The sequence below is a fragment of the Triticum urartu genome, chromosome 6 (genome assembly GCF_003073215.2).
Source record: "Triticum urartu cultivar G1812 chromosome 6, Tu2.1, whole genome shotgun sequence".
In the NCBI taxonomy this organism is placed as follows: domain Eukaryota; kingdom Viridiplantae; phylum Streptophyta; class Magnoliopsida; order Poales; family Poaceae; genus Triticum; species Triticum urartu.
Window position 1 is genome coordinate 326,139,118 of NC_053027.1, and position 13,180 is coordinate 326,152,297.

A 13,180-nucleotide genomic window follows, 5' to 3' on the forward strand; every position below is an offset into this window, starting at 1 on the left:
GGGATTGAAGATAGTCATGTCCGCAAGGCGCGTGCACATTTTCATGCCGTTCGGACACTCCGGGAGCTCGTGTCAAAGGAAAACATAAATTTTGTACGCATGCGAGCAGTAAATTCAAAAAAAAAATAGAAAAAAAATCAAAAAAATATGAAATTTCGTGGGACTCAAGATATTCAGGTGCGCAAGATGTGTGCACGTTTTTGTTGTGTTTGGACATTGTAGGAGCTCGTGGAGAAAAAAAAACAAATTTTAGCTCAAAAAAACTTTGAAAAAATGCACTATTTTGTTTTTTTTTCTCTAGAGCGCCCCGTACGTCATTTGATCACCAAAACTTGCAAGCACTTTGTGCACTCAAGCCTCTTTGACGCCAAATAAATTCAAATTTTTTTGAACTTTTTTGCTATTTTTTTCGAATTTACTGTTCATAGGCATAAATTATTTTTGTTTTCCTTTGCCCCGAGCTTCCGGAGTGTCCAACCAACACAAAAATGTGCACGCGCCTTGCGGACATGACTATCTTCGATCCCACCAAATTTCATATTTTTTTGATATTTTTTGCTATTTTTTTCTGGATGGTCAAAGTACTTTGACCGGACGGTAACGGCGCAAAAGGGCATTTCTATAAGTGACACTAACGGCGGAGGGGCAAAACTGAGCATAGCTGAAAATTAGGGGCAAAACTGAGTAGTGGGTTCGAGTTAGGGGCAGAACTGGAATTGGCCCATTTTTTTAAACACGATACAAACGTAAGTGATCATACATACGCACATACGCTCATCCCTATGAACGCACACACGCATATCCTATCCCTATGAGCATCTTTGAGAGACTGAGCCGATATATTATCTTGAGATGTACGAAGTCACCGTAGGCGCCTCGTCGTCGACAAAAACATCTCCTCCCACTGAAAGCGCATCGCCGGAAATTCTGAAATAAATCCAAGAATAATGCGAGCACCAGGACTTGAACCCTAGTGGGCTGAGGATACTACTGTCCCTTTAACGTTTTTATGGCAGTTTTAGTTATCAAGCATGGCAACTTCTTTTTCGGATGGCAAGTTTCGGATTTTTTATGTTTGATTTTTTTGGATGGCAACTTTAGTTGTAGAAAACATCATCATTTGGTTTTTTTTCTTTTGCTAAAGTCATCCATAGTAGAAGGGCGAGCATCGTAGTTGTAAGTGCATCTAGTGCCACCCCTACTTGGTTTTGGAGTATTGACGACAAACATGGTTGATGGACTATTGTGTTTGTGAGAATTGCAGGATAACACAGATAGAAGTTCCTCATTGATTCGGTTTACCTACCAGAGATGACCCCTAAAAATGTATGAAGACATTGAAGACAATGCTGGTTCGTGAAGACATTCACATTGAAGATAATAATATGTGAAGACATTCATGTAAAGACTATGAAGTGCGAAGACGTAGTTTCTTTCATAGTTTCATTTTCTTCTTTCTTGAGTCATAGGAACCATTGTACTGTTAAGTCGGTTCCAAGTGAACAAAGTCAGAAGGCTGACGTGATGCTCGACCCAAAATCCTATGTCTCCGAGTGAAGACAATAAGAGTAAATTCTATCCAAAGTTGGATGAGTCAACTTTGCTTGTAGCCCAAGTCAAGCTACCACGTGTGTTTGAAATCCGACCGTTGGACACGTCTCGGTTCAGTAGTGACCCAGGGTCATTTCAGACATATCATGTCGGGTTGCCTCCTGGCTATAAATAGCCCACCCCTCCACCATAAATTGGTTGGCTGCTCAGAGTTAGTGCACGGCTTTTGTCGTTTGAGAGCAACCCACCTCTGAAGCCTTTGAGAGAGAGAGAACCCTTGCGAGGAGAAAGCCCAAAACACACAGAGCTAAAGAGTGTTAGGCATCACTGAAGTCTTTCCGTTCGCGTGACCTGAAGACTTGTTACACTTGAGGATTGTGTATCCTCCAGCCGGTTAGGCGTCATGTTTTGAGGATCCAAGAGTCATTGTGGATCGCCGGTGAACGGAGTCTGTGAAGTTTTGAAAGTCTACCTTGAAGACTTACTAGAGTGATTGGGCGAGAACTGGGTGTCCTTAGCTCAAGGGGAATAAGATGAAGATGTGGTCTTCTGAGTTCAATCTCAACCTCCCTAACCAGACGTACAGTTGTCACAGCAACTGGAACTGGTCTACCAAATCCTTGTCTTTACCAAGCTACTGGTTCTATCCTTCACCTCCTTTACATTTCAGTTTGTCTTTGTGAAGTCTTTGCTTGCTTGCCCAAACTGATTGACTTTACTGTGCGAAGACTATTTCCTATTTGGCTTCATACTGTCTTCCATTCCGATCTGTACTACCTAGCTGCTCCAAGTCCTCGTGCTTTCGTTACAGTGCTTAGTTGACTATGGCCTGTCTAGAGTAGTTTTATCTTTCGCTGCATATCATATAGGCTTCATTTGATTGTTTATCTTCATAGACCTCGTGTTTTTGAAGACTTTCAAAAAAAATCACCTATTCACCTCCCCTCTAGTCGATAACTAGTACTTTCAATTGGTATCAGAGCAAGGTGCTTCCTTGTTATGTGTGATTTTATTTAACCACCTGAAGTTTTAGCTATATCGACTGTAGGGATAATCAAGGTCTCCGCTGCGTGCCCCATCTTCGATGGCACTGATTACCCCTAATCGAAGAATAAGATGCGCATGCATCTTGAAGCCATTGACATCAACCTCTAGTATGTCATCAAGACTAGCGTTCCCAAGGTCGGTGAAGGTGTCACCGCTGCTAATGTCAAGAGGTTCGCTCAACTGGACTCAACCGCCAAGAACATCATATGTGGTCATCTGACCAAAGGACAGTATGGCCGTGTGAGTGCTTTGGAAACTGCGAAGCTAGTCTGGGACTGACTGTCCAAGGTTAGCGAAGGCGTCTCAACTCAGAGAGACTCAAGGATTGATGTACTTCGCAATCTCTTCAACCGCTTCAAGAGAAATGACAATGAGAATGTCCAGCTCACATTCGATCGCCTCACCGATATCACAAATGAGCTTCGCGCACTTGGCACCACTGAGATCACCAAGCATGAAATTGTGAAGAAGCTTCTGAGATCACTTGACAGCTCATTTGACACTTTGTCCCAGATGATTCAAGAATGCCCTAACTTCAGAGATATCGATCCGTCTGACATACTTGAGAGGCTCAACACACATGAGTTCCAGGTGTTTGAGAAGAGAGATATTTATGGCCCCAACTATGGTCGATCCTGTGCTTTGAAGGAAAAGGTTGTTTCCTCATCTGAAGAAGAATCTAACTGCAGTTCTGATGATCCTGAAGACATTGGCAAAGAGCTAGCAATGCTTGTGAGAAAGTTCTAGAAGTTCTCCAAGAAGAATTGCTTAGAAAAGTCTTCAAGATCCAGTTCCAAGAATGATGAGGCCTCCTCTCGTGACTACAAGAAGAGAACATGCCACAAATGCAAGAAGCCAGGTCACTACATATCTGAATGTCCTCAATGGGACAGGGAAGCCAAGAAAAAGAAGAAGAGCAAGGAATATGATTCTGACGACAAGAAGAAGAAATCCTCAAAGTCTTCTTTGAAGTCTTCATCGTACAAGAAGAGCTCATCTGGCAAGGCTCGTGCATTCATTGGCAAGGAGATGGATTCAGAGAAGGAGTCTGCTTCTGAGGAGGCAGAGGTGAGTCTGAGGAGGAGTCTGATTAAGGTGTGGCAAGCCTGGCTCTAGCTTCGGCATTCGTCGCCAAGTCCATCTTCAACACCGAAGACAATGGTCACGCCGACACTGAAGCCAATGATAAGGACGACTCTGCTCCAACCTACTGCTTCATGGCACGAGGTGCCAAGGTAAACTAACGCGATGCCTACTTTCAAACCTCCAGTGAAGATGACTCTGGATGTGAATCCAAACCCAGCTATAAGACTCTTGCTAAAATTGCAATTGAACAACAAACTACTATGGAACACATTCAAAAATTGCTAGACAAAAGCAATGACCTGTTGGATGAGGAAATGAATCGAACTCAGTCCTTAATCGAATACATAAACAATCTTTGCGTTAAGTACGAAGAACTTGAAAGTCGTCATGAAACCCTCTCAGCCACTCATGAGAAGCTTTCCTATGATTATCTTCAAAGAAAGCAAGATTTAGAGAAACTGAGAGATATCATGAAGATCTTCAAAAAGAGAACGATTCACTACTCGCTCAACAGATCAGTTTCGCTCAGGAAGATTTTGTGCCACCATGTTTAAAATGCCTTGAGCATGACAATGTTGTCTCTATTGTTGAATATTCTAATGGTTTTGAAGTTGCAATATCTTCAACTGTTCATGTGGTAACTAACCCCTTGCTTGAGGATACCACTATTATTGCTGATGAGAATGCCAGGTTGAAGACATTACTCGAAATAGGCATGTACAAAAGCCTCCAAGGGCATCAGACACTATGTGATGTCCTCAAGAAACAGATTCTGAACCGAAACCCTAGGAAAGAGGGTGTTGGTTTCGAGAGAAAAAAAATGTTGATGGTTCTTACTAGAAGCCAAAGCAGTAGCCCAAAACCACATGGGTTGCTGCAAAGGGTCCTTCAATAGATCCATCTACTTTATCTGGCTTCACTTGTGCTAACTCCATTATCATTGATGAGTCATTTGACTCCAATAATAAGATGTTCAAAAATCAGAATGGTGATGTGTTTGCCAGGTTTATTGGTACTAATTGCAGGAATGGGCCACCTTTGAAGAAGATCTGGGTACCTAAAAGTCGTCTTGAGAAGCTTCCTGTGAATGTCATCATGACAACACCAGGGAAGAAGATAAACCCCAGACCAAAGGCTTCGTATGGTCCAAAGGCTTCATACAGACAGAGAACCTCGCAAGGTGTAACATCCCAATTTTCAATTTGGATGTTAATCATTAGGTCATCATATGGATCCATAATTTGTGCATTTCTGAATTTGTTTTACTTCGAATTTTGATCCTAGAAACCTTAAGCAACTCAAGGACCAATTGAGAGAGTTAGAGGTTTTCACAAAAATCCATTTTAAAATTTTTAAAATTGGTAAATTGGATCAAAGTGATTTTATTCGAAATTATTTTTCCAGTTATTTCAATTAAATAAAATAATGAGAGAAGAAATATGACTTCTTCAAAACAGCTAGGTAATATTGGAAATTTAATTTTGAATAAAAATATTTTTATTTGATTTTTAATTGCAAGTTTATTCGTTTGAATTTTATTAAATTAGGGAAAAAGTTGCATTTAAAAAAATTGCATTTAGCCCAGAAAATGTTCAGTTTGTCCCAAATTTTAGGAGGGGATGGTGAAAATTGTTTCTGGAATTTTAGGGGGTTTTAATTTTATTTTGAATTTTCTTCGTGGTGTTATTAAAAAAAGTTCTTCGCATAGACTCAGCTGGAGCCCAGTCGGCCCAGTAGCCGCGCCGCCTCGCCTGTCGTCCCCGAGCCCGACTCTCGCCGGAGTCCGAGCGCCGCACGCCACCGTCACCCTCCTCCAAGCCGCGCCCCTCCCGGCCTCTTTAAAAGCCGAGACCCGGCCCCTCCTCCTCATCAGCCGTCGCCGTGGCCCGCGCCGCCTCCCGCCGCCTGCCGCGCCGCTCACCGCCTCGCCGCTAGCCCGCGCTGCCGCCGTCGTCGCCCTGCCGCTCGCTGCCTCGCCGCTGCCCCGCGCCGTCCCGCCTCACCGGAGCCGCCGCCGAACCGCCCGATCCGCTCAAACCGCCGACCGGTTTAAAACCGAACCACGATTCGGTTTTTTCAGTTTTCTTTTCCTAAACCCGGTTTTATTTTTAGGTTAATCTATTTAGCGGACGTTCGTCGGTTAGTCTTCGGTAGCGAACGGTTTCATTCGTTAGGTTTCTGTAGCGAATGTTCGTTCGTTAGATTTCTCTTTTTCTGTTTATTTTCAGCCAGGGACCTTTTTTAAAATATTTTCTTTGCAGATTAGGCCCTGATCTTTAAACAATCACAACTTTCTGCTTGTTTATCCAAATCCAACGAAACCAACGCCAAATTCTTCGTTACGATCTCCTCTGTCCAGATAATCAACTTGAACATGTTTTTGAAAGTTTAAAATTTTGGTTTCAAACAGATTTGAATTTGAACTTCTTTTGATCGTAACTTGAGTTTCGTATCTCTGATTTGATTGATTCTTTTTTTGCAAATGGAAGCTCTTCACTTGTACTTTCTGTTTAGATCTTTTTATTTGGTTTTACCTTTGCATCTTATGATGGAGTGCTTATGTGTGCTATTGCTTGTTTACGCTAGAGTATCTGAAGTGCGAAGCTTGCTACTACGAATCTCTACGGTTTTCCGATCATCAGAATATCCCGGAGTACCCGTGTGATCATCCTATGGAATGCCACCCGGGATCAAAGGGATCATAATATTATTCATGCTCAGAAACTTCCGTGTGCAGCGACAAGCCATTATGGGCTCTGGCATAGTTGAGTAAGTTGTGTGACCTTTTTCAGTGGTAGGCTAGAAGATGTAGGGGAAAGTAGGTGGTACTGTCTACCCAAAGTAAAGAGTTAATGCTTCAGAAAGGCTATGTCTCGATCTTCCGATCATGGATGCGGGCGAGTCTTGTGGGGAAAAGTGTGCAAACCTCTGCAGAGTGTATAAACTAATCATGGTTAGCCATGTCCCCGGTTATTGACATCTTGAGTATCTAGTATTTGAATTATTGATTGATCTCATCACTTTACTTAATGAATTTGTTGGGTTATTAATATTGTTTTGGGAATTGAGTTGGGGGAACCTTCTCAATAATGGCATAAACTTGCTAGTAAATAAAATTAATTCCTTTGTTGTAGGGAAAAATTAGTTTTATGCAAAATTAAACTTAGAGCCTCCACCAGCCAAATATGCATGTAGTGATAGTTATTATTGCATCATTTTCTCTATAGTGTGATCTTGCCAGCATATTCCATGTGCTGACCTACACAGCTGCAACATATCATGTTGCAGAATTTTCAAACGAAGAGTAAGGTGCGATAGGTCGTTGTCATGCACTCAATTTTGCCGTGGAGTTGGATGGACTCATATATCTTCGTTGCTTCCGCAAGTTATTTAGATGGCCTTCAACCATATTATTGTAATAAGTACTCTTTTTGAGACACTCGATGTAATAAGTGTGTAATTAAACTCTGTTATAAGTCCTCGAGTACTGTGTGTGTCAGCAATACCGATCCAGGGATGACACTTAAGCACAAAGACTACGGTCCATTGGGATCAGATCGCTATAAGATGGTATCAGAGCACACGCTGACTGTAGGACGCGACCACTAGGAAAAGCCACATGATTATTCTTCTCTACTCATTTCTAACTCTTCTCTATTTCTACACTATAGATGCCGGACCCAAGGAACAAGTTCACTCAACCGGATGACGACACCCCTTTCGGACGACACTTGAAGGAAGTCACTAGGTACCTGAACATCGGCATACCAAGCTTCACCGGAACATTCACCGCCACCTTACCAGAAGAGGAGAGTTAGACGATTCAAGTTCGTGTTCCAGGAAGGACTTTTGCACCAATTACCGAGCCCATCGAGTTTTCCTTTGATGCACCAACCTGGAGTTTAGGAAAGAGCATGGCCGCCCATATCGCCATTTGACGCATAGGCGAGGTCTACAACAAGGATATTAAATACACCACCTACCAGATATGTGGACGACGAGATGAGCAATGGGAGATGATTCGCACCAGGAAGGATAAATCTATTGCATCTTACATACAGGAGTTGAACCAGCACATTCGTCGTTATGAGAACCAGATGTGCGCTAACATGATAGATACGAAGAAGGTGATGACCCGTAATATGGAGCTAGAAGAGGAACTCAAGGCTACACATGATGGATACGAAGAAGAAATTGTTGTATTGCTGGAACAGAATGAAGACCTGAAGAAGAAGCTAGGAATACCCGTGGTGAAGCCCAAGCCTGGAGTGGACATTCGTCTGAAGACTACATCATACTAGACGACACAGACTTCGACCCCGACAGCGATGACGATTATGAAGACGAAGCTGGAGAAGATATTATGGAGTCTTCCACTGATACGTCTACAACGTATCTATAATTTTTTATTGTTCCATGCTATTATATTATCTGTTTTAGATGTTTAATGGGCTTTATTACGCACTTTTATATTATTTTGGGGACTAACCTATTAACCGAAGGCCCGGTGCAAATTGCTATTTTTTGCCTATTTCAGTGTTTCGCAGAAAAGAAATATCAAACGGAATCCAAACGGAACGAAACCTTCGCGAGGATCTTTTCTCGAACAAACGCAATCCAGGAGACTTGGAGTGGAGGTTAAGGAAGCAGCGAGGCGGCCACAAGGTAGGGCGGCGCGCCCCGCACACTCGTGGGCCCCTCGCAGCTCCACCGACCTACTTCTTTCGCCTATATATACTATTATACCCTGAAAACATCAAGGGGAGCCACGGAACCACTTTTCCACTACCGCAACCTTCTATACCCGTGAGATCCCATCCGGGGACCTTTTCTGGCGATCTGCCGGAGGGGGATTCGATCACGGAGGGCTTCTACATCAACACCATAGCCTCTCTGATGATGTGTGAGTAGTTTACCACAGACCTTCTGGTCCATAGTTATTAGCTAGATGGCTTCTTCTCTCTCTTTGGATCTCAATACAAAGTTCTCCTTGATGTTCTTGGAGATCTATTCGATGTAATTCTTTTTGTAGTGTGTTTGCCGAGATCGATGAATTGTGGGTTTATGATTAAGATTATCTATGAATAATATTTGATTCTTCTCTGAATTCTTATATGCATGATTTGATATCTTTGCAAGTCTCTTCGAATTATCAGTTTGGTTTGGCCTACTAGATTGATATTTCTTGCAATGGGAGAAGTGCTTAGCTTTGGGTTCAATCTTGTGGTGTCCTTTCCCAGTGACAGTAGGGGCAACAAGGCACGTATGGTATTGTTGCCATCGAGGATAAAAAGATGGGGTTTATATCATATTGCTTGAGTTTATCCCTCTACATCATGTCATCTTGCCTAATGTGTCACACTGTTCTTATGAACTTAATACTCTAGATGCATGTTGGATAGCGGTCGATGTGTGGAGTAATAGTAGTAGATGCAGAGTCGTTTCGGTCTACTTGACACAGACGTGATGCCTATGTTCATGATCATGCCTAGATATCATCATAACTATGCGCTTTTCTATCAATTGCTCGGCAGTAATTTGTTCACCCACCATAATATATGCTATCTTGAGATAAGCCACTAGTGAAACCTATGGCCCCCGGGTCTACTTCACATCATATAAGTTTCCGATCTACAATTCTAGTTTAGTATTTATTTTGCAATCTTTACTTTTCAATCTATACAACAAAAACACCAAAAATATTTATCTTATTATCTCTATCAGATCTCACTTTCGTAAGTGACCATGAAGGGATTGACACCCCATTTATCGCATTGGTTGCGAGGTTCTTGTTTGTTTGTGTAGGTACTAGGCGACTTGCGTGTAGTCTCCTACTGGATTGATACCATGGTTCTCAAAAACTAAGGGAAATACTTACGCTACATTACTGCATCACCCTTTCCTCTTCAAGGGAAAACCAAAGCATGCTCGAGAGGTAGCAAGAAGGATTCTGGCACCATTGCCGGGGAGATCTACGCCAAGTCAAGACATACCAAGTACCCATCACAAACTCTTATCCCTCGCATTACATTATTTGCCATTTGCCTCTCGTTTTCCTCTCCCCCACTTCACCCTTGCCATTTTATTCGCTTCTTTTCCGTTCGCCCTTTTTCCGTTCGTCTCCTTTCACTTGCCTCCTGTGTGATTGTGTGTTGGATTGATTGTTTGTCACGATGGCTCAAGATAATACCAAATTATGTGAATTTTCCAATACCAACAATAATGATTTTATTAGCACTCTGATTGCTCCTCTTACCAATGCTGAATCTTGTGAAATTAATACTGCTTTGCTGAATTTTGTCATGAAAGATCAATTTGCTGGCTTTCCTAGTGAAGATGTCGCTACCCATCTAAACAGCTTTGTTGATTTTTGTGATATGCAAAAGGAGAAATATGTGGATAATGATATTGTTAAATCGAAGCTATTTCTGTTTTCACTTAGAGATCGTGCTAAAACTTGGTTCTCTTCTTTGCCTAAAATAGCATTGATTCTTGGAATAAGTGCAAAGATGCTTTTATCTCTAAGTATTTTCCTCCCGCTAAGATCATCTCTCTTAGAAATGATATTATGAATTTTAAGCAACTTGATCATGAGCATGTTGCACAAGCTTGGGAGAGGATGAAATTAATGATACGTAATTTCCCTACACATGATTTGAATTTATGGATGATTATGAAAAAAATTATGCTGGATTGAATTTTGCTTCTAGAAATCTTTTAGATTCGGCCGTGGGAGGCACTTTTATGGAAATCACTTTAGGAGAAGCTACTAAACTCCTAGACAATATTATGCTTAATTGTTCTCAATGGCACACCGAAAGATCTACTAATAAAAAAGTTCATGCGATAGAAGAGATTAATGTTTTGAGTGGAAAGATGGATGAACTTATGAAATTGTTTGCTAATAAGAGTGCTTCTTCTGATCCTAATGATATGCCTTTGTCCACTTTGGTTGAGAATAATAATGAATCTATGGATGTGAATTGGTAGGAAATTTTTTGGTAACAACGCATATAGAGGAAATTTTAATTCTAGGCCGCTTCCTAGTAATTCCTCTGATAATTATGGTAATTCCTACAACAATTCTTATGGAAATTTTAATAAGATGCTCTCTGATTTTGAGACTAGTGTTAAAGAATTTATGAATTTTCAAAAGAATTTCAATGCTTTGCTTGAAGAAAAATTGCTTAAGATTCATGAGCTGGCTAGGAATGTGGATAGGATTTATCTTGATGTTGATTCTTTGAAACTTAGATCTATTCTACCTAAGCATGATATCAACGAGTCTCTCAAAGCCATGAGAATTTCCATTGATGAGTTCAAAGAAAGAACCGCTAGGATGCATGCTAAAAAAGATTGCTTTGTGAAAGCGTGTTCTTCTAATTTTCATGATAATAATGATGAAGATCTAAAAGTGATTGGTGTGTCTCCTATTAAGTCTTTGTTTGCCAATATGAATCTTTATAAAGATGGGACTGGAGATGAGTCAACTTTAGTTAGAAGGCGTCCCAATGATTGGGAGTTTTTAGATCTTGATTCAAAAATTGGTAAAGGTGGGATTGAAGAGGTCAAAACTTTACATAGCAATGAACCCACTATTTTGGATTTCAAGGAATTTAATTATGATAATTGCTCTTTGATAGATTGTATTTCCTTGTTGCAATCCGTGCTAAATTCTCCTCATGCTTTTGATCAAAACAAAGCTTTTACTAAACATATCGTTGATGCTTTAATGCAATCCCATAAAGAAAACTTGAACTAGAAGTTTCTATTCCTAAAAAACTTTATGATGAGTGGGAACCTAATATTAAGATTAAGATTAAAGATCATGAATGCCATGCTTTATGTGATTTGGGTGCTAGTGTTTCCACGATTCCAAAAACTTTGTGTGATGTGTTAGGTTTCCGTGAATTTGATGATTGTTCTTCAAATTTGCATCTTGCGTATTCCACCATTAAGAACCCTATGGGAAAGATTAATGATGTTCTTATTGTTGCAAATAGGAATTATGTGCCCGTAGATTTCATCGTTCTTGATATAGATTGCAATCCTACATGTCCTATTATTCTTGGTAGACCTTTCCTTAGAACGATTGGTCCAGTTATTCACATGAAAGAAGGAAATATTAGATTTGTAGCGATCCGACCTCAAACGGTCAAATCTCTGTGTATAGGTGCCATCCCTGGATCGGTAATACTGACACACACGGTACTTGAAGGATTTATAACAGAGTTCAATCACACTTATTACATCGAATGTCTCAAAGAGAGTACTTATTACAATAATATGGCTGAAGGCCATCTAATGAAGATAACAGCGGAAGCTTCGAAGGTAAAATGAGTCCATCAACTCCAACGACATAGCTGGGTGCACGACAACGACCTAGCGCACCTTACTCTTCATCTGAAAACTCTGTAACATAATACGTTGTAGCCTGTGTAGGTCAGCACATGGAATATGCTGGCAAGATAACACTATAGAGCAATGAACAATTAACAGCTATAACTTATATGCATATATGGTTGGTGGGGGCTCTATGGTTATCATTTGCATAAAGCTAGCTTTTCCCTACAATGAAGGAATATATTTTATTTAACTACAAAGTTTGTTGAAAAACATTGAGAATGGTAACACCATCTCAATTCCAAAATTAATAATCATTAACCCAACAAGTTAATTAAGTAAAGTGATGAGATCAACATAGTAATTCAAGCACCAGGTACTCAAGATGTCCATAACGGGGGACACGGCTAACCATGATTAGTTTATACACTCTGCAGAGGTTTGCACACTTTTCCCCACAATACTCGATCTCCTCCGTTGTATTTCTCGCACTACATGATGTTTGAGAAACGAATGACCGAGAAACAGTCTTTCCGAAGAGGTCCCCTTAACCGATAGATAGGCCGGTACACCTACAATCTCCTACATCTGCTAGCCCATCATGTAAAGGATTCCCACAACTTACTCAACTATGCCAGAGCCCATAATGGCTTGTGGATGCACACGGAAGTTTCCAGCATGAATAACATAATGATCCCTTTGAGCCTGGGTGGCGAACCATGGGAAAGATCACACGGATACCCCGGGATTCTCCTTTGGACAACACTGGATTTCCCCAGGTGCCCACAAACCAATCAACCCAGATGTGTGTTAAAGTGGCCACCTTAAGTAAAACCCTTAGTTCATAATAATACTCACAACTATCATGAATCACTCAAACCAAACCACGTCTACAAGCATAGCATAGCAATGAATAATAAGCGTAACGTAGTAACTCCCAAGGTTTGAATAAAAGGGCAATAGGTACTACCTCAACAACTACTTCCCAATACCCACATGTTAAACAGGTCCTACTCATGCAATGTTTGAGGATTGAGACTAATGCATAAAAACTAGGTAATAAAGGATATGATCAAAGTGTTACTTGCCTTGCTAACGATCTGAAAACCCTAGTGATTCGTAGTAGCACGCTTCGCACTCCGGAAACTCTATC